General features: G+C 43.6%; 1 long non-coding RNA gene across 4 annotated transcripts in view; it reads right to left on the bottom strand.

The window, feature by feature from the left end:
* The window catches only part of LOC122703403, a 158,299-nt gene that overhangs the window by 13,490 nt on the left and 118,171 nt on the right, over window positions 1–26,638 (bottom strand). For 2 of the 4 annotated variants that reach the window (XR_006343482.1, XR_006343480.1), the window contains exon 2: window positions 8,545–8,750. This is a non-coding gene — a long non-coding RNA (uncharacterized LOC122703403). Of the gene's footprint in view, window positions 1–8,544; window positions 8,751–9,035; window positions 9,161–11,674; window positions 11,866–26,638 lie in introns of those variants that run through there. The other 2 variants (XR_006343479.1, XR_006343481.1) reach the window with 2 other exon arrangements.

Below are 26,638 nucleotides of genomic sequence, written 5' to 3'. Positions count from 1 at the left end.
CCACGGCTCACCAACCTGGGATTGCCATCTGGGACAGAAAGAAGCAGTCCAGGTGAGTTCTGGGGCTTCAGTAAACTGGCCTTAGGGTGTCCCCAGGGCAATTCTGAGTTCTGGGGTCATCCCTAGAGCCACCCCTCTCAGGGTTCTGAAAACCAGTGAGGCTGAGCTGTGAGATGTCCTTTCCCCCTGAAAGAACCATTAATTGAGCATCTATTGATGAATAGGAAGGACACATGGATTATGAGAAGCTGACCTTAATAATTTTACAGAATGGTTAGGAAGGAACATTAACACACCTTGGGTATTAGGTGCCTGCCTGTCATATATGGACTGTTTGTGTCCCTGTAAAGTTCATGTGTTGGAACCAAATCCTCAACATGATGATATTTGGAAGTGATGGCCTTTGGGAGGTGATTAGGTCTTGAGAGTGGAGCCCTCAGGAATGCAGTTATACTCTTATAAAAAGAGACCCCAAAGAGTCCTCTTGCCCTTTCTGCCATGTGAGGACACAGTGAGTAGGTGGCATACCCACACACACACACACACACACACATACGTTCATTCATATATGTATATATCATTCACATATACATAAAATATATGAGAAATAGCCTTGGGAAATAGCACTTGAACTGTTTTGCTAGAAGATCAGTAGTAGTAGCTCACCTCGTAGTTTCCTCAGCCCAAATACTGAGGGTTTTCCCAATTTGGTGGTACAAACTATTCCAGGGTTTATCCTGTGGGTGGAACCCCCACTCTCCCTCACTTTCCGTCACTTTCCAGCTCCCAGTGGAGTTACGGAATGCAGAAGGAGATGGCAGGAAAGCATTTGAGAGAGCTGCCCACCAAAAACCCAACCCAATTCCAGATGACTTGGCTCCATTTTGAATGGGGCTTTCTTATTGTTCTTTTTCTCTTTGAAATTGGTTTTCATTATCCACTGTTTCCCTAAGTGGATAAGAACTGAAAACTGTGGCCATTACATTTTAATTGGGGTTGGGATTATTGAACGATTAGGAATTTAACTGATGTTTTTCTAGAAAACTCAACTTGCTGGCATGAAAAAATATTCTTTTGCCCTAATTTTTCATATGTTGATGCAGGAGTGTAGGAAAAGTCATCCAATGTCCAAAATAAAATATTTTCAAGTAGTAAACTGTAACTCAATTTTACATTTCTTTTATTGTGTAACAGATTACAGGGACCCTTGCAGTTGTCACCACTAAATGGTTACCTATCACAACAAATTTCATCCTACAACTCTCTTACTTTGCTCATTAACTTCTGTTAAGTGGTTTGAGACAGTAAACAATTCTTTCTAACTCTAGAACTTCCAAACAGAATGGTTTTAAAGAATTAATCATACCCATTATTGAAAGTAGTCCCAGAAAATATGTGATGTGATACATTATCATATATTCTCCATTTATGAATATAAAGATATCAAATAGGAATTAACCTGTTTGTCACCAACTTAGGGAGACAAATGGAAAACCCCATTCTATATTAAAGATCTAATTAATTTATCAGCTATTTGCCTCATCACTTGAACAAAATAAAATGCCATTTATAGAAATCATATAATTTTGTCATATTTTATTTTCTAGACTAGTTTTATAATTATCTTAGCCAATAGATTTCAGCTAGTTATGTCATTTCTTATTTATTATTGTTGTTCTTGTAACTTGGAACATACTATTGGTGATTAAAATGACTTTATAGATTGACTATTGAATGATTCAGTAGATCAGTATCTAACCTACACCCAGGAAATAAAACTTAACTTACTTTTTAATCTCAATATTAGAGCTACACTATTTCATAGAACCTAGATTTAGTCTTCAGAATTTTGGAAGGAGAAAGTGGCAGGCGAAAAATGACTGACTTAGTTTTTAGTGAGACAGAACACAAATATACTTGCTGCCCTTAAATGGTCAAATGTGAAACCACATTGATCCACCAACCTGTGAATGTTTAAAATCTGTCTAGTTCAGCTCTTTTCAATGCCTGGAACATTTAGGAATGTAAAATTAATTTAAAAATGCACTTTAAAAATTGGCTTCAACTCAGTTCCTCAGAGGAGGAGTAAGAGCATTGATAATCATCTGATCAGATCTTCAGTTTCCCTAAGAACTCACAGAATACTTACAATCTTTCCATTCCTATCATACTTGTGTTTTAGACATCAGGGTGTAAGACTAGTTTTGTCTGTACATTTATTTCATTGTCAGTTGAGCAGGGTAAGGGAGACCTGGATTGATGTCTGAAACCAGAATTGCCTGATTGATTCTTGTTATTTGGTTACATGAAGTATAACATAAACAGAATGAGTGTTGCCTTGTAGAATAGAAGTTAAAGAACTCAAAGCAGAGTGGATCTTGAAGAGAGTCTGCTGCTGCTGCTAAATCACTTCAGTCGTGTCGGGCGCTGTGCGACCCCATAGACGGAGAGTCATATGGTTGTAAACGGATCTCAGAAGCTATTGCCTTTGCTCTTATTAACTACTTCAATTACCATTTTTGCTTTCAGAGATTATTAAATAACTGGCCCCCAGCTCCTACTTCAACCTTTTGACTGCCACACAAGCAGCACATAGTTAGAAGATGCAGACTGTATTGCTGTGCAGTGGAGCATCAGGGTCTGGGAGGTTCAGGAACATGGTTGGCACTTGGCAGCTGACTAAGCCAGGACCTCCACAGCTCTGATAGCTGCCATAATCAGGTGGGCAACAGGTCTGCCTGATTTTCCATTAACTCCACACCACCATGGAGTGAGGCAAATAGGATCACCCCCAAAGCAGAATAAGCCTATGCTTCAGCCACCAGCAAAGCAAAGGCCAATCCCTCCTTCTCTCTGCCCATCTATCTAATCAGTTGAAGGCCTTAAAAGATTGAGATCCCCTAAGAGGCAAGAAATCTGCCTTTGGACTCTGACAGTAGCATCAGCTCTTCCCTGGGTCTCTAGTCTGCCATACAGACTTTGGACTTGCTAGCCCCATGACTGTGTGAGCTGATTCCGGAAACTCTTTCTGTCTCTCTCATTCCATCTATCATCTACTACCCATCCATTCACTACTGGTGCTGTTTCTCTGGAGAGCCCTAACAAATACAGTGGCATTTCTTCAGAGGTGGGCACTGAAGAAATGGGATGGAATAATATCCCTAAAATTTTCCTGGTGTTTTATGTTCCTATTACTTCTCCCCTTTGCCTGTCCCTCAAGCTAAGGTACTCATGGCTTCACAGCAGATGTAACAGAAACAAGTCTTTCTTGCTTTGGTTTCCAAAAGCACTATGGCCCTCAGGGGACTGTACTGACTCCATCTAGAGCCAAAATACATGGGAGACATGGGGTTTCAGAAGAGCAGTGTTTCCTCTGGACTAGACAAGTTACCCTAGACCTTGGAAGGGGAAGTGAAAGGGACATAAGAGGCCAGAGATGTTGTTAATCCTGAAGTTCCAGTGGAGGTGAGGTGGGTAGGTCAAGAGGAAGGAAGACCCTAGCTAAGGAATGACTGAGCAGCAAGTCTGGACTAACAGTTCTTACATAGCCAGGCAGAGTCCTGGTTTCCAAATGAGACATGAAAGCCACAAGGAAAGCCTAGACCACTTGCGAAGAGGCAAAGTGACCAGGAACCCATCCCAGTGATGACTAACATGTTTCCATGGCCTGTAATTAGGAGAACAAAGGATGCCTCCGTGGACACTTGTGGTTGGATGACGTAGGACCAATGGACCTTCATCAACCCAGTGACCTGATACAACTTCAACTTCCAGGAAGTTAGACACCACCAGAGAAACTCCAACTTGGCTTAGATAAGTTTCTACCACTCTGGAGAATGGGAATTCAATGGTTTAGAGAAAAAGATATGTCTAGTCACCTGGATTGTGACAAGCAGCATATAAGAGTGGGATGGCTTTGGGGAACTGAAAGGTGGCCATGAGTGTGCAGTGCAGTGAGCGAGCAGAAGGTAGTCCAAGCTGGGAGGATGGGCAGGGGCCAGATCACACACACCTACAGTGAGCAACTATTGTGAGTGACAGGGGAAGCTGTTGAAAGATTTCAAGAATGCCGCAACTTTTAAAGGTGACATTGGCTATTGCATGGAGAATGGAAGGGGTGTGGCCTGAGTGTAGGTTAGGAGAGCAGCCTGAGAGGCTATAGCAGTCATCCAGACAAAAGATAGTGACACAAGATGGAAGTTTAAACCAGGTTGGTGGTAGTAAAGTAAGGGGATGGATTATTGAAATGTTTTAGTGGTAGAAATAACAGGTCTTGTCATTGGGGTGTACTTGTGGAGTGAGGGAAAGTAAAGGTTCAGTAAGGACTCTCAGGTTTCTGTTTAAGAAACAAGTAGAAAATGAAGCCATTAACTAAAGGAGGAAAAGTCTGAAAGAAAACGAGTACATGTGGGGAAACACAAATTTCTGTTGTGATTGTAGTAAGTCTGAGATGCCTGAGTGGCAATCCTGTGGAAATGTCCAGAAGGTATAAACAGAGCACAGAGAAGAAGTCTGGGTTGTGGGTACAAATGTGGATGTCATCAGAATTAGCCTTTGCTGTTTTTTGTATTGTTTTGTTTTGCACCTGCCCAATTTCCGTTCATCTTTCAGGTGTCAGCTTAAATGTTGCTTTCTCGTGAGGTCTCCCCTCCCCCTCCCCCAATAAACATCAGTATAAATGAGGGGCTCTACTAGGATCTCTCTCTATTTAACTTTTTTCAAAGTCCTTATCGGTTAGAAGTTAAGGTTCATGATCGCTCGCTCCTTAAGGATGAATCTCAGCCTGCATTGAGATGCTCTAGGAAAAAAATGACTATTTTTCTATAATGAAATCTTCTAGATCCTACATTTTAGAAAAAAGAAAAGGCAGGAAGAAAAGAAAGAAGGGCCCAGAGCTGAGTGAAGATAGACGGACACATTCATAGGTGGAATAGAAGAGGAAGCTGACAAAAGCATCTGCCAAGAAGGAACTAGAAAGAATACAAAGTCTGGGATGTGAGGGGAGACAGGTACTGAGGGAGTGTCACTGTGTCCAATTCTGCTGAGAAGTCAAACCCAATGGAGAGACTGAAGTGCCTGTTGGATTTACACCATGGTGAGCATGGGGGGCTTTGTAAGAGCTGTTTGGATGGAGCTGTGTGAATAGAAGGCAAGTTGCAGTGAGTAAAGGAATGAATGGAAAGGAGGAATGATAGATAATACATGAAGACCACTGTTATAAGAAGTTTTACTGTTGGGGGAGAGAAAACTAGAACAGTGGCTAGAAGGATATGTGGAGTTAAAGGAGGGTAGCTTTGGGCAATACTGAAGTGTATTCCTGTGCAGATGAGGACAATGGGTTGAAGGGGAGTGGGGAGAAATAACAGCAGAAGGAATTAGAGATGAATGAAGAAAGAAGAGGAAGGGACAGAGCAGGTAGGAAAGTGGTGACACAGAGGATGGAGCCAAGAAGCCTTTGAAGGCCACGGCCAGAGCTGCCCCAGCTGTGCCCATCGCCTGAGGCAGTGCCAGCTGCTGCTAGGAGGGGGACGCCATCGCTGGCTAAGAGGTTAGTCAGACTGTCGGCAGCCAGACCCTGGCCCCCGGCCAGCCACATGTTGGGAGCAGAGTCATGAGTTTTCTGGCAGGCATCATCAAAGAGGAAGGGCGGTGTGGGTGAGCTCTGAGCAGCAGGAGGGCAGTAAGACAGGCTTCAGAGGGAGCCTGCAGCTGAGATGCCACCCCCGCGCCCCCTTTGTTCCTCTCGCCCACACAGCCTGCAGCCAAAGGAGAGGGGGTACAATTTCACTCCTTTCTCTTACCACTTCTCAGTTCTGCCGCTCCAGGGGATCGGACCCTGCAGCCCCAGGGGCAGATGGGCACTGCGCTGGCTGCCCCATGCAGACCTCACCTTCTTGGTGGGGAGTCTGAAGCTCACAGATGGGAGAGGCTGGCCGCCCACTGGGAGGCCCAGGCTGGCTGAGCCCCAGATGCATACAGAGGAGCAGGCCTGGGCTCTTGGCACTACAAGAGCCTGGGGAGGGTGTCTGCTGCAATACACAAAACCATTCCAAGTCCCCGAGTGCCTTAGATCAGTGCTTTTCAGATTTTAATGTGCAAGAGAATGGCCAGGGGGTTGTGTCAAAGGCAAATTCTGAGGCCACAGAACTGGGGTGGGGCCTGAGAGTAGGCATTCCTTTTTTTTTTTTCTTTCAAATATGTCCTTATTTATTTGGTTGCTTCCGGTCTTAATGTGGCACAGGGGGGGTCTTCCCTTGGTCACGTGGAATCTTCCTTTGGGGCCCACAGATTCTCGAGCTGTGGCCCACCGGCTTTGGACCATCCAGGCTTAGTTGCTCCATGGCATGTGGAATCTTAGTTCCCCGACCAGGGATTGAACTCATGTCCCTGCATTGCAGGGCGGATTCTTAACCGCTGGACCACCAGGGAAGTCCTGAGAGTAGGCATTTCTAACAAGTTCTAGGGTGATGCTGACGCTGATGCTGCTCTGTCAGGGCCTTGAATTCATAGCAAGGCTTGAGAGCCCTGGTGGGCCTCTTCCACAGAAACACATATCAGCTCATATGCACAGACCTTTCACACCAGCTGAGAGTCACACAGACACTGGAGGCTGTTCTTTGGGCTTCAGCCCCAAAGGATAGTGACCCCCGCACCACATAGGATTACTGTCAAGTGGTTGCCCTTCCCCTAACTCTGCCCCAGATGGTCTCAGAACTGAGAGGACCAAGTCACCTGGGATACCTGTTAAAAACACAGACACTCTGCCACTTTCCTCATTCCCAGAAGACCAGATTCAATAGGTCTGGGGCAGGGTGCAGGAATACACAATTTTGATCAAGTTCCCCAGGGGATTCTGATCCAACTATTTTCATTGAACACACCTGAAAACACTAATTACAAACAGTTAGGTTTATGGTTTCCCAGAAATACGTGTACTCAAGTCTGAAGACTTGAAGTAATAAATATTCGACTGAGGAAGTTTAGATGCTGAGGCTGGTATTCCTGCTCATGGGACCCTCCTGAGCATTCTCTCAAGTCAGCCTAGAACGATCACTGTGACGGCATACTTGGTGGATCCTACCTTCTAGCAGACCAGCAGCTGGCCCCCAGAAAGGTGAGTGCTATTTTTCAAGCATTGGTGATGGCTTGAAGTGGCTGATCGGGTTCTTCCAGGAACTGGGGACACCTCCTTACTAGCTACTCTGTTAGCCCCTTTATGGGAGGGTCCTGGGGTCTTTCAGACACGTTTAAGTCATAGGACAAATTTTTCTCCTGCTAATGGAGCAGGCAGGAATTTTATTCCATTATCCAGGGACCTGAGAAATGTCACATTAACTTGCTTTATTTGCATCTGATTTTAAGTCTCTGGTCCACTGGGCTAGCAGAAAATTTGAGTTCAGTCATTACTACGGAGCTTAAAACCTCGTTAGGGTGGTGCGAAGATCCCCAGAGACCCTCAGATATTTAGCTCATGCTAGTCCCCTTTCAAGGCCCCTGTTACCCAGTGACTTTAGTCAGAACTGTTGCTCTGTACTTGGATCTTTGTGGAGGCTGGGAACACCATGCTTCGGCTCAACCTCCTAGGTGCCCTGTTCAGCATTTCCTTCCAGAAATCCTTCTGCTTTTCTGGAGAGTGGGCCAGGGGTCAACATAATCTTTAGGGCCTGTGGGCCCATCACCTTCTCAGCCTTGGGGATTCTCCCTCCTCTGTCACCCTGCTTCTGCCTTCTTTTCCTTCCCACTTTTCATAAACTCAGAAGAAACTCAGGTTTTTGAAAAACAAAAGCTAGAAAGAGAGATTGTCTGTAATATAAATTGTTTTTGAAGGAGTGTAAAATTTTTGCTAAAAAAATAGCAAGAACCACAAAATAATATCTCAATGATCCCATCACAGAAGCACATGACTCTCATTGATATGACCTTATTATTTTTTTTAACACTTTTTTTTTTTTTTTATTTTCACGGCACTGCATGGCATGTGGGATCCAGGGATCAAAGCTCAGACTCTTAACCACTGGACGGCTAGGAAAGTCCCATTCTTACGCTAGCAAAGTATCTTTGTCTTGACTTTGTCTCACCAAAGGAGCCCCCCACTTCCTACAAAGGGAGGAGGATGAATAGGATATAAACCTCTTTCTATACCAAATCATACTGGAGAGTTTAATAAACCTCTTTTTATACCAAGTTAAACTCTCCAGTGGAGATTCAGCCCTCCCTTGTGTCCCTGAAGCACATTTACAGATCCTTCTGAATATTGCTTGAAAATCCACAAAAACAGAGAACAGAGGGAAAGCTCACCCTGGATCTCATGAGTGCGAAATGTTAGCCCACCTGTCCCATTATCAAAACCTGCGCTCTAACTACAGCTTGCTGCCTGCCCGAGGCCTGGCTAAGTCACAAGAAAAGAGTTGGACATATTGTGACAAATCACGCCTGTGGCTGCAGGGTTACACAGAGGAGGGCAGCCCGAGAACTGCACCTGTGGGGAGCATTCTCCTTCCTGAAGTTGACTGCAATGGTCCCTCTCATTTCCCCACGTCTCACCTTGTGCACTGGGTCACAAAGGAGACCCTCTTCCTGTGAGCAGACAAGCGTTTGCTTCTTTGGTTTGTAGAGCTGGGCCTTCGAGTCTCCATGGCTGTGCTGTTTCCCTTTCCCGTTCACGCTGCCCCTTCTTCCCTTTGTTTCATATGAAACTCATCAGCAAGTCAGCCTCGGGGCAGGAGTCACTGGAGCCTCTGGCAGGGATCCTGAACGGGAGATCAGAGAGACCGTGAGAAAAATGTCAAGCTCTGCTCTGACCGGATGTGTCCCAAGATGGGAGGAAGGTGGGTCTCACAGAAGAGAAACTGTTATTCATCTCAGTCTTTTGGATTTAGAACCTAAACTTACACACAGAGTTTACGGAAGTGAGCTAACCCCTAAGCCTCTCAAATATTCAGATGGCCAGTTTCCCTAGTGGCTTTTCAGTCTGAAATATTGCCTTGTCCTTCTAGATTTATGGTTCATGAACTGTTAGCGGGTGCCGGAATCACCTGGATGGCTTGTGAAAACAGAATCCCGCAACCTGCTTCTCAGAGTTTCTCATTCAATGGCCCATGAATTTGTATATTTAACAAATTCCCAAATGTTGCCACTGCTGCTCCAGGGAACACACTTTGAGAATCACTTTTTTAGATTAATGCTTCTTAAACTTTAATATATATAAGAATCCCCTGGAGACTCTCCTTCAAAGGCAGATTCTGGGTCAGTAGGTCTGGGATGAGAGTCTGCATTTCTAGCAAGTTCTCAGATAATGTCTATACTGCTGGTTTTCAGACCACAGTTTGAGTCACAAATCTCTAAAGCAGTGATTCTCAACCCTGGCTACATATTAGAAACATCTGGTGGGGTCTTGAAAACTCCCCATGCACAGGCCACACTCATCCAGTGAAATCAGAATTTCTGGGAGGGAGGTCCAGACATCAACAGTTTTAAAAACTCCCCAGATGAATGTAATTGTGCAGCCAAGATTAAAGACTATTGTTTTAGAACAGTGGTTCCCAAACCTACTGCATATTTTAAATGTATGAGATGCTTTTGCAAAATACCTATTCTTTTTTTTCCTCTTATGCTTTATTTTTTTAATTTTGTTTTTAAAATAAGTTTTTTATTTTAGGGTAGTTTTCGATTTACAGAAAAGTTGCAAAGATAGTCCAGAAAGTTCCCCTGTACACAGCACTCAGTTTCCTCTGTTGTTAAGATCTTATATGAGTGTGGTACATTTGTCACAACAGATGTCACAACTAATTCCTGTTGTTAATTCGCTCAGTCATGTCCAGGCCTTTGGGACCCCAGGGACTGTAGCCCACCAGGCTCCTCTGTCCATAGGGATTCCCAGGCAAGAATACTGAAGTGGGTTGCCGTTTCTTCTCCAGGGGATCTTCCCAACCAGGAATGGAACCCACATCCCCTGCATTGGCAAGTGGATTCTTTACCACTGAACTGCCTGGGAAGCCTGTCATAACTAATACTGATATGTTATTACTAACTGAAATCCATGCATTTTTTAGATTTATTTAGTTTTAACATAATATCATTTTTCTATTCTAGAATCCCATCTGGGAAACCACATTATATTTGTGTTGTTTTGGGTTTTTTTTAAAAATACCTATTCTTGAGTCACATGCCTAATAACTTTCTAGCTGGTCTGCCCAATAAACAAACATGATCACATGTTTTCCAAATAAACATAAATACACACACACGTTCACAGACCTTTAAAATTTTCAATAGCTTCTATTTCCTTTAGATAAAAACAAAAGTCAGAATTTCTGGACATGGGACCTGGGTCTTTATCTTAGAAAATACCCTCAGAGATTCAAGTGTACAGCCAGGATTGAGAACTGCTCTAGATAGTCTCTAATTACATTCTATCTGCTCTATAACATTTGCCCATTAAATGCGGTCTGCCCACCCAGGTGTGCAGAAACCTACCCTGGGCAGCAGCCTCTGGTGGCTGACCTCTCCCACTTGCCTGCTTAACCTGCTCTTCCCCACTTTGATCATTGTCGGTTTGATCCGACAATGTTTGTTTGTTTGTTCTTTGCCTCCCCAGAGCTGCCTTGGGACTCCTCCATATTTAACTAAACAAAAGCCCCTCATCTCTGGGTTCTGACCCTGCTCCACAGTCTCCCACACTCTGACTTGGATTTTGGCTCTGTACACTCACTCCCCTCTTGTGCTTCCCTGGAAGTTCAGAAGGTAAAGAATCTGCCTTCAGTGCAGGAGACCCAGGTACAGTCTCTCGGTTGGGAAGATCCCCTGGAGAAGGAAATGGCAACCCACACCAGTATTCTTGCCTGGAGAATTCCATGGACAGAGGAACCTGGCAGGCTACAGTCCACGGGTTCGCAGAGTTGGACGCTACTGAATGACAAACAGTTCTTTCACTCCCCTCTTGGCATCAGCTTCACCACCATCCAGTACTGGCTGCCTGCTTAGCCTCCCAGCCACCAGGTCAAGTATGTAGACTCTCTGCAAATATTTACTATGGGTCTCTGGGGTGCCCGGCACTGTGCTGGACAGGAACTGCCTTGTGAACCAAAACAGACCTGTCACTGCCCTTGGAGAACTTCACTTTCTGGTGTGGGAAACAGTGATGAAACAAATGTAAAATGTGTAAAGCATTATGTGCTGGGGAGGAGAGGGCACAGTACTGTGGATGTCTATCAGAGGGGAGCCTTGCCCAAGGAGCAATATTTAAGCTTAAATCTAAGATAGCAGTGGGTGTTATCTAGGTAAAGAGGAGAGGGAGATGGAGGAGGAAAGGGTGTCATGTGCAAAGTCTGAGCTGTGGGACGGAACGTGTCATATCGGGGGACGGAAGTCCTGGGTGGCTGCTGCAGAAGGAGAGAGAGGTGTGAAGTGGCTTTTGACCTTCTATAACCTATATGGCACCCACTCTCTGGCCAAGGTTCAGCACACAACAGCCACCCACCCTGAGGTAGCAGTCATTTGGTAACTGACTCTAGTGGGCCGCACTTTGTGCAGCGGTTGTCAGCCCTGACTATGTGAATAGCAAAACTGAATGTTTCTCTTCCCTCTTCCTATCCCCTATCCCTGGGGCTTTCACCCTTTTTCTAGGGAAATAGGACAAATCTGACTACAGACTATAACAGAAAGAGATGGGTACCACGGTGTATTTTAGTTGGCCAGGCACAGGATGTTCAAAGCAATCCTTTATTTTAAATTCAAGTTGTGCATCTTCCAATTCATATGCTGTCCATAGGGGTTGGAAGTCTGGGAGGAACTCCTCTATCCCATTCAGTTGTCCCCCACATCCTCAGCAATTGAAGTGTTCCCACACATCTTAGCTTCTGGAGGCCAGCCCCATCTCCTCCAGCCCCTGGAGAACAACAACAACAGACTTCCCTGTGAATCCTCATTTACAATAGAGTGTTCTAGGAAGAGGTGACTAATCACAGGGAAGAAGGGACTGTCCCAGAGGACTCCATGATTCAGCAGGAAACTCCAGAACTTCTTATCTATGGAGTGTACTCCCCAAGAATGTACTCGGGTCTTTAAATGCCAAAAATAGGGATGAACCAGCCCTTGCACTAGACCCGGTGAGAATACCTGAAGCCAAGGGGAGGAAGATGCTAACATAAATAACTATAATTAAAGGTAGAAAAAAAATGGTGTGTTAAAAAGGCTGTAACTTCCTCAACTTGATAAATACTATCTATTAATACAAAAACTCTACAGTTAACCTCATGCTTAAATGATGAGAAATAGATGCCTTCCACCAAGATCAGATACAAGGCAAGGATGTCCTCTCATACTACAACTTTAACATCATACCAGAAGTCCTTGCAAATACAATAACGCAAGAAAAGGAAATAAAAGGTATAATGATTAGGAAAGAAGATATAAAACTATCTCTGTTCACAGATAACATAAGCATTTATGTAGAAAATCTAAAAAATTCCTGGAACTAATAAGTGATTATAGCAAGCTGGCAGGATACAAAGTTGATATGCACAAGTCAATTGTTTTCCTGTATATTAGCAATGATCAAGTAGAATTTGAAATTAAAAACCATTTACATTTGTGTTAGCACCCTCAAAAGATATACTTAAGTGTGTGTGCATGTACATGCTTAGTCACTCAGTCGTGTCTGACTTTGCAACCCCGCCAGCTCCTCTGTCCATGGGATTCTCTGGGCAAGGATACTGGAGTGGGTTGCCATTCCCTTCTCCAGGGGATCTTCCAGATTTGGGGAACTGAACCTGGGTCTCCTTCATTGCAAGCAGATTCTCTACCATCTGAGCCATCAGGGAAGCCCATACTTAAGTATAAACCTCACAAAAAACATACAAAATCTATACATAAAAACTCTGATGAATGATATTAAAGAAGAACTAAATAAATAGATATTCTATGTTCATGAATAGTTATAGCTAGTTGGTAAGTAATCCGCCTGCAATGCGAGAGACTCTGGTTTGATTCCTGGGCCAGGAAGGTCCTCTGGAGAAGGGATAGGATACCCGCTCCAGTATTCTTGGGCTTCCGTTGTGGCTCAGCTAGTAAAGAATCTGCCTGAAATTTGGGAGACCTGGGTTTGATCCCTGGGTTGAGAAGATCCCCTGGAGAAGAGAAAAGTTACCCACTCCAGTATTCTGGCTGGAGAATTCCATGGACTGCCATGAACAGTATAATCCATGGGGTCACAAAGAGTCCAACATGACTAAGCAACTTTCACTTTCATGTTCATGAATAGGAAGACTCAATATTGTCACTATGTCAGTGCTTCCCAATTTGATCTATAGATTCAATGTAATACTAACAAGAGCCTTGTAGAGAAAGGTAGCCTACAGAGAGAATGGAAAAGCAGCAGGTTTTGCCTACAGCAAATTTTGCCTGTCCTTACAGAAGGACTATATAAATTATTTAGTTTCCAGAATTGTGCATTTAGTAAAAGAATTTCAGAGAGTAACAAACAAGGTCTGGTGAGGTCTGTGTGCCTGGGACTCTGTGTACCATTCTAATTGACAGCTAACCTGCAGAGAGATTTGATCATCTCAGACTACAATGAAAGTTTAATTACCAAGGTAAGAAAATTGCCCTGTAGTAATGGCTCTCACTCCTCACAACCTGTTATTAACGCTGTACTTTTTCATGATTCTTAGTGTCAGACTTTATTTTTTTGGGCTCCAAAATCACCGCAGGTGGTGCTTACAGCCATGACATTAAAAGATGCTTACTCCTTGGAAGGAAAGTTATGACCAACCTAGATAGTATATTAAAAAGCAGAGACACTACTTTGTCAACAAAGGTCCATCTGGTCAAGGCTATGGTTTTTCCAGAGGTCATGTATGGATGTGAGAGTTGGACTGTGAAGAAAGCTGAGTGCCGAAAAATTGATGCTTTTGAGCTGTGGTGTTGGAGAAGACTCTTGAGAGTCCCTTGGACTGCAAGGAGATCCAACCAGTCCATCCTAAAGGAGATCAGTCCTGGGTGTTCATTGGAAGGACTGATGCTGAAGCTGAAATTCCAATACTTTGGCCACCTGATGCAAAGAGTTGACTCATTGGAAAAGACCCTGATGCTGGGAGGGATTGGGGGCAGGAGGAGAAGGGGACGACAGAGGATGAGATGGCTGGATGGCATCACCGACTCTATGGACATGGGTTTGGGTGGACTCTGGGAGTTGGTGATGGACAGGGAGGCCTGGCATGCTGCGATTCATGGGGTCGCAAAGAGTTGGACACGACTGAGCGACTGAATTGAACTGAACTGATGCTATGTAATCATTCTTTCTTTCCTATAGTCACCCATCCATCCATTGATTCTATAACTATTCATTTAGCACTTACTAGGTAACAGGCTTTGGAAATACCAAGACAAATAAGACATACTCTCTGTTCTCAAGGGCAGTGAGTACTGTTCATTCATAGACCTTTTAGAGCTTATAATGATGTGTATTTGTAGGATTCTTTGCTTAATCTCTCTCTTCCCCCATTATGTCAGTTTTATAAGGGCAGGAATCATGTCATCTTGTTCACTGTTGTAACCTAGCACCTGGCAGAGTTCCTGGCACACAATGGGCACTTGATACATATTTGGTGAACAAAGGGCTTTCAGTCTATTCAAGACTTAGAATTGTCTTTCCTTAGTTTTTATTTAGCCCTTATTACATCCTACTACATAAAAGGAGATTTTATAGGAGAATCAGGCAATAATATATTTTGAAAGCTAGGTGACTAATGTCCCACAGTGTTTGAAAATTACAAAGTCTGTGACAGGTGCCTGAGCTAACAACTTGGTAACAAAAATCCTGCCTTGTAATGTGGATCCTTGGCAGTTAGGGACTCTTCCTTTCTTGGTAGCTCTCAGATTAAAACTGGTCAGAAGAGTGGGTTCACAGAATGCAGCTGATTCTTTGACCTTGAGGAAATGGACTGTGGAAAGCAGAAGTGGATGTGGGAAATGCCCATCCCTAGACTGATAAGAGGGGATGGGCAGAGAGGACTAGGGATGCCTCAGAGAGTTGGGCAGGTTGCGCACTCCATAAGGCACCCAGACAAGGGGTAAGGAGGGGCTGAAACCAAGGCAAGCTCTTCTTCCTGACAATGAACATTGGTGAGAGGCTGTGTCAAAGGAGTCTCAAGGAGGTGGTAGCCCACGGAGGAGTCCTCATTTTCTTAGGAAGAATGAGAGTAATGAAGGAGGGCGTGGAAGGAACCTGCATTTATTTTCCATCAGAAAGCAGAGAGTAGAGCCTTGCCCACTCTGATGGCCTCACTCTGAACCACTGATTCCCTCCCCACCACCCCCTATCCCCACTCCAGCACACCCAATCCTCACGGTGATAAGGGTTGTCTCCTAGTAAGAGCAGGAAGATTTGTGACAGGACGTCTTAAAACCAAAGATGTCAGCAAGAGGAGATGAGCCACCTGATTCCCTGAAGGGAGATGCAGGGGGCTGGGAGAGCCGACAGAGGGGCTGCTAAGTTGCTGACCCAGGTCTGGCTGGCAGCATAAGGCATCCTTTCTCCAAATGTGGATAGACTCTATGACACTGCAGAGAACTCATGTATACAGCTTAAAAGAAAAGCAGTTTGGTACCAAATAGCTTTAAACAAAAAATATAAAAGATTACCCACACCCACCCTTATTCTGCTCTTTATGGTACATGGAAACTCCAGGGCTATTTCTAGCTTGAGATGAAGGGGATGCTGGTGAACAGTGAGGTTTCTGCAGCTGATTACTCATAGGCCCGAGCTGTTGCCACCCTGCAGAGGTGCTAGGGCCAGGCAGAATGACTGCACATGGCCGGCACATGGCAGGTGGGCGGGAGGACGTCTGGCTGGTTCTTGGGGGAGGAGGGGGGATGGAAGCAGCTCTGAAATTGCATTTTGGGAGCAGAAAGCGAAAGACAGTGCAGTTCTGTGTGCCTCCAACACCACCTTCCTTCCAGAAAGAAAGAATGAAAACTGGGGATATCAGTGCTGCTTCTGTGATTGTTTCTCTTGCTTCCAGTCTGGAATGTCGCTGCAGGGGGCCAAGATGCAGTTCTTTTTCCTGATGGAGAATGAATAATCTTAAAGAAAGTGGTCAAATCTCTCTCTTTCTCTCTCTCTCTTTTTTTTTTTTTTTTTTGGCTACAAGGCATGTGGGATCTTAGTTCCCTGACCAGGGGTTGAACCCACGCCTGCTGCATTGGAAGCACAGAGTCTTAACCAGTGGACCGCCAGGGAAGCCCCTAAAGTGGTCAGATCTTAAGGAAGGTTATCAAAACATCATGGAGAGGTCAGGAAAGGGAAGGGTTGACTTCAACTATAAAATTTCAGAGACTTTGAAATCAGATGAATTTGAGTTCAGTTCCTATCTCTTTCATTATCAGCAGTGTGACTTTCAGCAGCTATTTAACCTCTCTGCAACTCATTTCCTTCATCTGTTAAGTGGGGAGAATCCAGGACAGAACTGTTTTATTTTGGTGGGGAGTGGGAATTGGCCGCCAGTGCATGGTCATGGGTCTAAACACTCATTTTCTGAGCAGGTCAGTCATTCCAAAACCCAGGATTCTGACTCTTGTTCATCCTCTCCTAAGAGAATACTCATTGATTTTCTTCATTTTTATATTTTATCTTAATGGAAAGCTGGCAGTTTTTGCACAAAGACCAGGTAGAAATGTGATTTATATTACCTATGGTATGTTACTTACAGAACAAAATCCACACACTGCCTTGTTTTCAAATTTAAATGTTTTTGTCCTCTAGGATGTGGGGTGTCAGATATTGCTCCTCTTCAAAGCCATGTCTAAATTGACAGTAATATGTAAATTGAAATGATTTTTGTAAGAGTTAGGCATGTGAGTATTTCTCTCCATGCCTGGCATCTAAGCGCAAAGGAAAAAAAGTGGCTTTGGTGGGAGGTATGTGTTTTCAAACACCACACGTAGGCACAGAATTATTTGATTACTTTCTAAATCAAATTGCACCTTATCCTGAGCCTCCACTTTCTACATCCTATTCATTATTGGGGCTGGAATATTCTCCTCAAGTCATGAGAAGTCTGAGAAAACTCACATGGAGCAGAAGTGTCCAGAAGGCTCTCTGGCCTTCAACCCCCATTGGTCACTCACTGCTGTGCTCACGGTCAGAGCGCTCAGAGGGGGCCTTGCTGCTGTCTCCATCCTGTGCTTGGGTTCACGGTGTTTGCAGGCACTAAAAGCCCCAGACCCTATTACCTGGGTCCCCCCACCTCCCCAGCCCTCCAGTTTACCTCCTAGCTATTCTCCACTCAGACATCTCTCTGAGCGACTGCAAGAAGCAGGGGGTCTATTACCTGGATGCTCCTAAGACTCCTGGAGCCTAAACCACCCTTCTCTTCTCAGGCTCAGAGATTATCTTCTTTCCCAGAAGGGAGGGGGTACCAGACAGGGCTGCTTCAGCATCTACTTTTCTAAACACTGGGTAATCTCCGTCTAAAGAGGCCATTTCGCTCTTAATTCACATTTTTACTCCATTATCTTCACTATTTTTGAACAGGATTTGTCATCTTATCACGGGGATTTAGGACTCTTTGGGGAAATCCCTGGTGATTAAGATGGTAAAGAATCTGCCTGCAAGGCAACAGACCTGAGTTCAATCCCTGGATCAGGAAGATCCCCTGGAGAAGGGAATGGCTACCCACTTCAGTTTTTTTGCCTGGAGAATTACATGGAGAGGGGAGCCTGGCAGGCTACAGTCCATAAGGTTGCAAAGAGTCAGACACGACTGAGTGACTAACACTTAGCACTTAGGACTCTTTTGCCATATTTTTTATTCTAAGAGCTACGAACACTCTCAAAATCCCATTCATTCTGATACCAAATGAAGATCTAGACCCATAGAGCAGAAATTAGCTCAGGTCCATTGAAAAACAGAGATCTCTTTCAATTCTTTGTTTCCTGTTCCTTTCAAGACAGCACAGTGCTTTAAATTCTTTGTGAAATATCCTCTGCTTACCTTTCTCTGTTACAGAACTTCCCCAACTCTATCAGCTATTTCACTTGACTGTACTGGGAAGACAGTGTGTGTCTGTAGAGTGTGATCATCTTAGAGGAGGAAGTATGTTTGTCTGGGATTTTTCTGCAGAAGGCAGCCAGCAACACAAGCCCATAGCCTATAAATAGAACATCTGACTTTCTTACCAATGTGGTTGAATCTTCTGTTTTCTTACTCAGCAAGAGTTTGTTGAAAACTGACATTGTAGTTGCTGGCTGGGGTCATAATGCTGCAAATTATTTCTAATGGTATGCAATGTTTCTAACAGGAGTCAAGCAAGGTCAGCTCTGTGGGTATTTGTCTGATAGCTTCTGGGGTTAATGAGCATTTTTGTTTACTTTGAGAAGGGGAAAGATAGGAGAGGATGAAGACCTGTGATCTGCAGTCCAGAAAAGTTCTGCTATTGGCTATTACCATAGATGTTTCTGAATTTTTCCATCTATGAAGGAAATGACCAATAAAATATGTGCACACTTAGCTCTTAATAAATCTATTTCTACTATTATTAAGTGCTTTTTAAAGTCATCAGAATGTTGAAGAAGTAGATGTGCCCTTGTTGATAATTCATGCAAATGAGGAGGCCCCAAAGGAGAAGGATGAGAATTAGTCCAGACAGACATGGCCAATGATAGAAAGTCATAAAATCTTATCACAGACTTTCCAAAGCTCTGCTTCATTTGTGAAATTGGGAAACAGTGAGGGGGGACTTTAGCTAAAGATGATAAACACACAAAGGGAAGCTCTTGACTCAATCCAAACACTTGAGAACTTCTGGATACAATATAATCAAAGTGCTTGTAATATATGAGTAGACATGAAGTCAGAAAGGAAAATCACCAAGTTGCAGAAGGAAAAAGAGAACTCAAGGTCAGAAGTGAATGGGAGTTGTACTGTGTATAAAGTGAGATCTAATCTCATATTATCTACAGAATGTGGAAACCCAAACTTTGATACTAACATTAAAAACTTGTCTTGACCTTGATGTAAAAATATGAGCTCATGAAAAGTTAGATTTAAAAGGTTTCAAGATGAAAAATAAATCAGGTTCAAGGATAAGAAGATTCACTATCAAGAAGATTATTTGGCCAGATTTATCTATAAACTTGGGACTATTTTGTGGATATTCTGCAGAAAAACCCCAGCTGCTTATAAAATGTACATGGAAGGGCAAAGGGCCAGAAAGAGGAGAGGAAATTCTGAAGAGGGAGAAATAGAAGGAGGAAGAGGGCTTGCCCCATCAGGTGGCAAAAACTGACTGTAAAACTCTAGCAATGAAGACTTGGGGGAGGGGAGAATTGATGGGGTTGGGATAAACAAAGAAACCATTTCTAGAATGGAAAAGAGCTTAGAAATAAACTCACTACATGAGAACAACTTGATTCATAACAGAGCAAGTATTACAGGTAAGTAAAGAGGGAAAAGATGTCCATCAGCAGATGAATGGATAAGAAAGCTGTGGTACATATACACAATGGAATATTACTCAGCCATTAAAAAGAATACATTTGAATCTGTTTTAATGAGGTGGATGAAATTGGAGCCTATTATACAGAGTGAAGTAAGCCAGAAAGAAAAGCACCAATACAGTATACTAATGCATATATATGGAATTTAGAAAGATGATAATGATAACCCTGTGTGCGAGACAGCAAAAGAGACACAGATGTATTGAACAGTCTTTTGGACTCTGTGGGAGAGGGCGAGGGTGGGATGATATGGGAGAATGGCATTGAAACATGTAAATTATCATCTATGAAATGAATTGCCAGTCCAGGTTTGATGCATGATACAGGATGCTCGGGGCTGGTGCACTGGGATGACCCAGAGTGATGGGATGGGGAGAGAGCAGGGAGGGGGGTTCAGGATGGGGAACACATGTACACACATGGCGGATTCAAGTCAATGTATGGCAAAACCAATACTATGTTGTAAAGTAAAATAAATTAATTAATTAAAAAATAAAAGAAAATAAAAAAAGAAAGGAATGGGATGATCAAAAAGAAGTCAGGACACATAAATTCAAAATAGATTATAAAGACTTATATGTAAGACCTGAAACCATAAAACTTCCAGAAGAAAACATAGGTATGCTCTTTGACATTGGTCTTAGCAATGCTCTTTTTGGATCTATTTCCTCAGGCAAGGAAAACAAAAGCAAAAAGAAACAAATGTGACTACATCAAATTAAAAAGCTTTTTACACAGTGAAGGAAACTATCAACAAAATGAAAAGACACTCTACTGAATAGGAGAGAATATTTACAAACAATGTATCTGACAAAGGGCAAATATAGAAAATATACAAAGAAATTATGCAATTTGACAAGAGTTGAAAGTTAGTCACTCAGTTGTGTCTGACTCTTTGTGACCTCATGGACTTCTCTGTCCATGGGATTTCCCAGGCAAGAATACTGGAGTGGGTTGCCATTTCCTTCTCCAGCAGATCTTCCTGATGCAGGGATCGAACCCAGATCTCCTGCATTGCAGGCAGACTCTTTATCAACTGAGCCACCTAAACAACCCAATTAAAAAATGAGCAGAGGACCTGAATAGACATTTTCTAAAGAAGACACTCAGATGGCCAGAAGATACATGAGAAGATGCTCAATAACACTAATCATAAGGAAAACACAAATCAAAACCACAATGAGATATCATCTAGCACCCATCAAAATGGTTATTGTCAAAAAGACAACAAATCACAAGTATTGGTGAGAATGTGGAGAAAAGAGAACCCTCAGGCACTGTTGGTAGGAATGTAATTTGGTGCAGGCATTATGGAAAACAATACAGAGATTCCTCAAAAAATTAAAAATATGATCCAACAAGTCCACTCCTGGATATTTATCCAAAGAGAATAAAAACACGAACTAGAAAAGATGTATGCACCCCTATGTGCATTATTTACAGTAGCCAACATATGGAAGCAACCTAAAGGGCCGTCAATGGATGAATGGATAAATGGTGCAAGAGAACTAAACCTTTATTTTCCGTAGTGGGATCACACTATGATTCTGACCACCAAAACAAATAAGCAGACAAGAAACAATAACACGAACGTGTTACTTAGAGATGGAGCAGTAAACCCCAAACAATCAACTGAAAGAGCTGAAAATGACTTCTCTGGGGAAGAGAACAGAGGGTCCCTATTTGCCTCTTTTAACAATGAGCACATATATCTTTATAATAATAAAAACTGACTCCACTGATAAATAATCACAAAGAACCAAGTTGAAAGTCTAAGAATTAAATAATTAAACCACAGAAATGAAAAGCTCAAAAGATGGATTGAACTGAGGAATAGACACAGCTCCCTCTGGAGTTTCTTGGTCCAACCAATAAAAGCAGAGAGATTAGGAAGAGAGTGTGTCTTCACCAGGAAACAGACTTGCTGAGCAGGGCAGGGTGATTTCTAAGTCATTTAGCACTCTGCCCAGCCCTCTCTCTCTGCTCTACAGTTTGGCTTAAGTTCCAGGATGAAAGACCTAGATTTTTGGCATCACCTCCCTACCTGCCTCACATTAAATAACCATTAACATTAACTGAGCACCTGTTCTAAGCACTTTACATATACTAATTATTACCTCTTTACCCTCATAATCACATTATAAGGTAAATATTTTGACTCTCATAATTAAAAGTGAGGGGCACAGAGTGAAGGAACTTGCTTAAAGTCATTCATCTGGTAAGTGGTAGATTCGGGATTTGAACCCTGGAGGGGTTCCCTATCTTCCCAGGAGGCTCAGTGGCAAAGAATTTGCAGGCCAATGCTGGAGCCACAGGAGACATGGGTTCGATCCCTGGGTCAGGAAGATCCTCTGGAGAAGGAGATGGCAACCCATTCCAGTATTCTTGCCGGTAAAATCCCATAGACAGAGGAGCCTGGCATACTATATAGTCCATGGCACTGCAAAGAGTCGGACTCTACCAAGCGACTGAGTAGGCAGCACCTGATCTGTCTTCAAGGCTCACATTCTCAATGATTATGCCATGCTGTGTCTTGTTATACACACACACACACCTGCCTGAATGTCTGAAGTCTTCAGTGAAATAGCAAGTTTATCTCTGATCACAGGTTAACTTTGTTGTTGAGCTGCTAAGTTATGTCTGACTCTTTGTGACCCCATGGGCTGCATTATGCCAGGCTCCTCTGTCCTCCACAACTCCCCGAGTTTGCTCAAATTCATGTCTATTGAGTCAGTTATGCTAACCATCTCATCCTCTGTCACCCCCTTCTGCTTTTGCCGTCAATCTTCCCCAACATCAGGGTCTTTTCCAATGAGCCAGCTCTTCACATCAGGTGGCCAAAGTATTGGTACTGTAGCTTCAGCATCAGTCCTTCCAAATAGATGGGAAAATAATGGAAACAGTGACAGATTTTCTTTTCTTCGGCTCCAAAATCACTGCAGATGGTGACTGCAGCCATGAAATTTCTCCTTAGAAGAAAAGCTATGACGAACCTAGACAGCCTATTAAAAAACAGAGACCTTTGCCAACAAAGGTCTGTCTAGTCAAAGCCATGGTTTTTCTAGTAGTCATGTATGGATGTGAGAGTTGGACCATAAAGCATGCTGAGGGCAGAAGAATAGATGCTTTTGAACTGTGGTGTTGGAGAAGACTCTTGAGAGTCCCTTGGATTGCAAAGAGATCAAACCAGTCAATCCTAAAGGAAATCAGTCCTGAATATTCATTGGAAGGACTGATGATAAAGCTGAGGTTCCAATACTTTGGCCACCCGATGCGAAGAACTGACTCAATAGAAAAGACCCTGATGCTGGGAAAGGTTGAAGGCAGAAGGAGAAGGGTACAACAGAGGATGGGATGGTTGGATGGTATCACTGACTCGATGGACATGAGTTTGAGCAAACTCCAGGAATTGGTGATGGACAGGGAAGCCTGGCATGCTGCAGTCCATGGAGTTGAAAAGAGTCAGACACGACTAAGTGACTGAACTGAGAAACTAAATAAAATATGAGCAAAGTAAAAAGAGCCTAAGCAAGTGGTTAAGTGAATATGCCAACCAAAAAAGTCAAGAAATTTGCTGTATCTGAAAATAAAACCAAAATATGATCCTCCTGGCAGCCAAGACAAAGAAAGGAATACAAGTAACTGCAAAAATCTCATTGTAAACTAGGAGAGAGTTGATCGAATGTTGTTATGATATACAAGTTAAGTGCAAGATAGAAAAAGAAGGGTAGGTGAAATATCATGTCCTTACATATGGAGTCACTGTGATTTTGGAGAAAGTTACCATCTTTCTTTCATAAGTTGGGAAAGTAAATTTGGAAAAGCTCCACATGGCCCCACTGGCTCCTTTCTTAAGGTCACAACATTAAAACCACAATTTAGGCGGCTTTCCTGTCGACAGAGCCATCATGAAGATGAATCAAGCTAATTCAGGGTAAATGGAGAAAGCAACCAGTGCAGAGCCAGGTGAGACTTGAACTCAGGTTGCAAAAGTGCAATAACATTTCCTGTGCTCATGGGCCTTGTTGGCAGCCCTCTTCCTCTGCTGGGTGGAGGAGCTGATTGTGCAGATTTTGGAAGGCTGGGATGCAGGCCACCTGTAGATTGGTAGCCAAGCGCACCCGATGCTGGCATTGAGAACGAAGTCCTTAGGTGCTCCTGGGATCCTGAGTACTTGAGGACAATACTAGCTACACCCACTGTGATATTTCAGAGACGAGAAGACAGCCAACCAGCCAGCAGCTTACGTGCCAGCGCCCTTCCTTGTCTCCTTGACCTGATAGCCCTGGCATCCTGGGACCCTCTCTTTTCCGGGAAATTTGCATTGACCCTAAATATAAGAAGACTTAGAACTCAACAGAAATTCAAATAATCATTTAAGGGACCAAGATGGTCTTCCCTGTTGGGGATGAGTCCACTCAAAATGCAGCCATCACAGCCTCCTCCAGCAGCCACCCTACTTCTTTCTGCCACAGCCAAACTTCTTGAAGGAATTGTCTCCACATGCTCTTTCTACTTCTTTACCTCCCATCCAATCTTCCAATGAAACTGCTAATGACCTTTTTACCTTCTTGTTGCTTTGTGGACACATCTCTTGTCTTCTTGATCTCTTTGCAGCAGAGCTACTCTTTCTTTGGAAACTCACATCCCTTGGTTTCCATAACTCCATTGTCTCCTGACTTTTATTCTCAGGTTCTTGCCTTGGGCCCTGAGTTTTTATTGCCCCTCCCCCTGCATGCAAACCTGGTGCCCTGTGAGCTCTGAGGGAAGAGAAGATCTGTTTGCTCACCATTGTTTCTCTCTCTACAGTTTGGCTCAAGTCCCAAGGGGAGAGAGGACAGCTGGTAGTACCAGCTCCTCTCCACCTCTGGGGAGAGACTTGCAAAATTCTGGGCATGTAGAAGGTGATCAATAAATATTTTTGAAGGGATGAACAAATGAAAGTCTTGTTCATATTTATTTAGGATTTGTATCCTGATGACTTCAAGGAAAGGAATGAAGGTGGCTTATAATATTAAAATATATAAAAGATACAAGTAAACATTTAAAGAGAGAAAGAAATGGTGAAAACCAAATAAAAGTAGAATGCGATGGACATATCAGCTTCCTGGAATGAATTAGTTACTGCAATGGAACATTCAATTTAGTTCTGAGCTTCCTGGTAAGCAAAGCAAAATGAAAAACACCAAGTTATACAGTTCCTCGTTAGCAAATAAAATGAAGCTTACAAGTTTGAGTATGGATAGAAATATTTTCGGATACTGAATTTTAGTAGGTATTCTAATATAGTTACCTTGATGAGGAAGGCACGTTACTAATATCCTGGGTACTGTCTTTGACCATCATTTTTATGTCTAGATGCTTCTCCAAGTTGTTCTTTTTAAACATCTAGATGATACCACCAGAAGGATTAGGTATTTCAAGGCATACCAGAGTTATCTTAATGAAAGAAGTGAATTGAGATTGAATGGGATAAACTCTTTGTGAATATCAGGCATTCACAAGATGCATTTGTAATATGTACTCAAACACTATGGCTCTCTTCCCCTTGTTGAAAAGCCTAAGTACATTTTGGTGAAGGCCAAGGGGACCAGCCACACTGATTTTCACAAGGAAACACACACAGAAACCCTAGCTCCATTTCCCCTCAGAGATTTAACTCCTTGGGTTCATAAAAGCTCCAATATGGAAATGGGGGAAATCTGTGTTCAAATAAAACCTGCACTCTGGGAGCATGTGATGTTAAAATCCCCAAGAGAGGCTAGGTAGGATTTCTGCTGGTGCATCCCTCTCCTTCCAGATTTGGGCTACACCAAAGACACCACAATTCAAAAGGAGGTACAAGGTTCAAAATTAGGTACAAAGGCCTATCAAAAAAAAAAAAAATCCAGTGAGATAATTCTTAATGCCCTCTCAACATCCAACTTAAAAGTAGAGTTGAGAATGGAACTTTAGAGACAAGACTTTCAGTGAGAATTTTGGAGAAAACCAGTGGTATACTGAGGGCTTCCTTCATCCCTGCACACAAATGAAAGCGATGCATGCCCTTCCTCTCACCATAGCGGGGCTTACGGAGAACTTAAAATGTGTCGCTTTTAGTTTAGGAGATGCAGAAGGTTGGAACTGCCTGGAAAACCTACACGGACTGGCTAGTGGCCTTGATGGCCGAGGGAGGAGGGGAGGGCTGGGCGAGTGAGTTAGGACAAAGAATGCAGGGAGCAGACCCTGCTGAGGTTACCAGCATGGAGACTCTGCTGCTGCCCCTAGAGTCATCTCGGGATGGGGTAAAGGGATCTCGGCTGGGAGAAGCAGAGATATCACTGGATTTCCAGGAACAGAGGGGGAGTAAGCACACTCTGGAATCTAGATGTGTTGACCTTTATTGTCCTGCAGCTCACAGGTGCTGGCCCGGGGAATGCTGAGGTGGAGGATGGGGGGTGGTGTCTCTGAAAGAGTAAACTGTAAATCATGACCAAGTCTTAAGAAAGCTAGAAATTTCCAGCTCCCTCTTCAGATCTCCCTTTTTTCTCCAACTGCCAGGTATGTGTGTGTGCGTGCATGCCTGCATGTTTGGGAGGGTGGCGGGGTCAGAAACTGCAGTCAGCAGTTACAGGAGGAGAAGGAGGGAAGGAAAGTGACCCACGGCTGCCCTCCCTCCCATGGCTGGCCTGAGCTGGAAGCCAGGAGAGGCCTCAGCTTTAAAGCTGGTTCATTGTTTTTATTAGTACATAGGAATAGACATTTTTATTTCTGGATTGGGACTCTTATTTTTTTTACTTCAATGACTACAGGCCTCTTTTTCAGCTAAGATGGACCTGAGAAGTTGGAGGGTCTGCCTAGGTTTCCTTTCAGAGCCAGGGGGAAGAGCCCATAACACAAGGTTGAAGGGATCCTGGAAGATGCAACCAAGCTTCTGGGTGATGCCTGCCCCCAGTGGCAAGGCACAAAATTAGCAGGGACACAAGCAGGCCCATCCCTGCCCTGAAGCAGGGACAGCAGGAGAATACAGAGTCCACCGCGCTCAGGCTTGGGATTCCAGCCTGTTCAGAGAGCTCTACCCCTGGGGCAAAGCAGGATGCCGAGCTCACTCTGGCACCAAAGAGTCTGGGAAGTGTGGGTGCTGGTGGAGAGGCTCCCAGAT

Source organism: Cervus elaphus, chromosome 11 (genome assembly GCF_910594005.1).
Source record: "Cervus elaphus chromosome 11, mCerEla1.1, whole genome shotgun sequence".
NCBI classification, from domain to species: Eukaryota; Metazoa; Chordata; class Mammalia; order Artiodactyla; family Cervidae; genus Cervus; species Cervus elaphus.
Note: the sequence above shows the minus strand (reverse complement) of the source record. Positions and strands in the feature narration are given on the sequence as shown.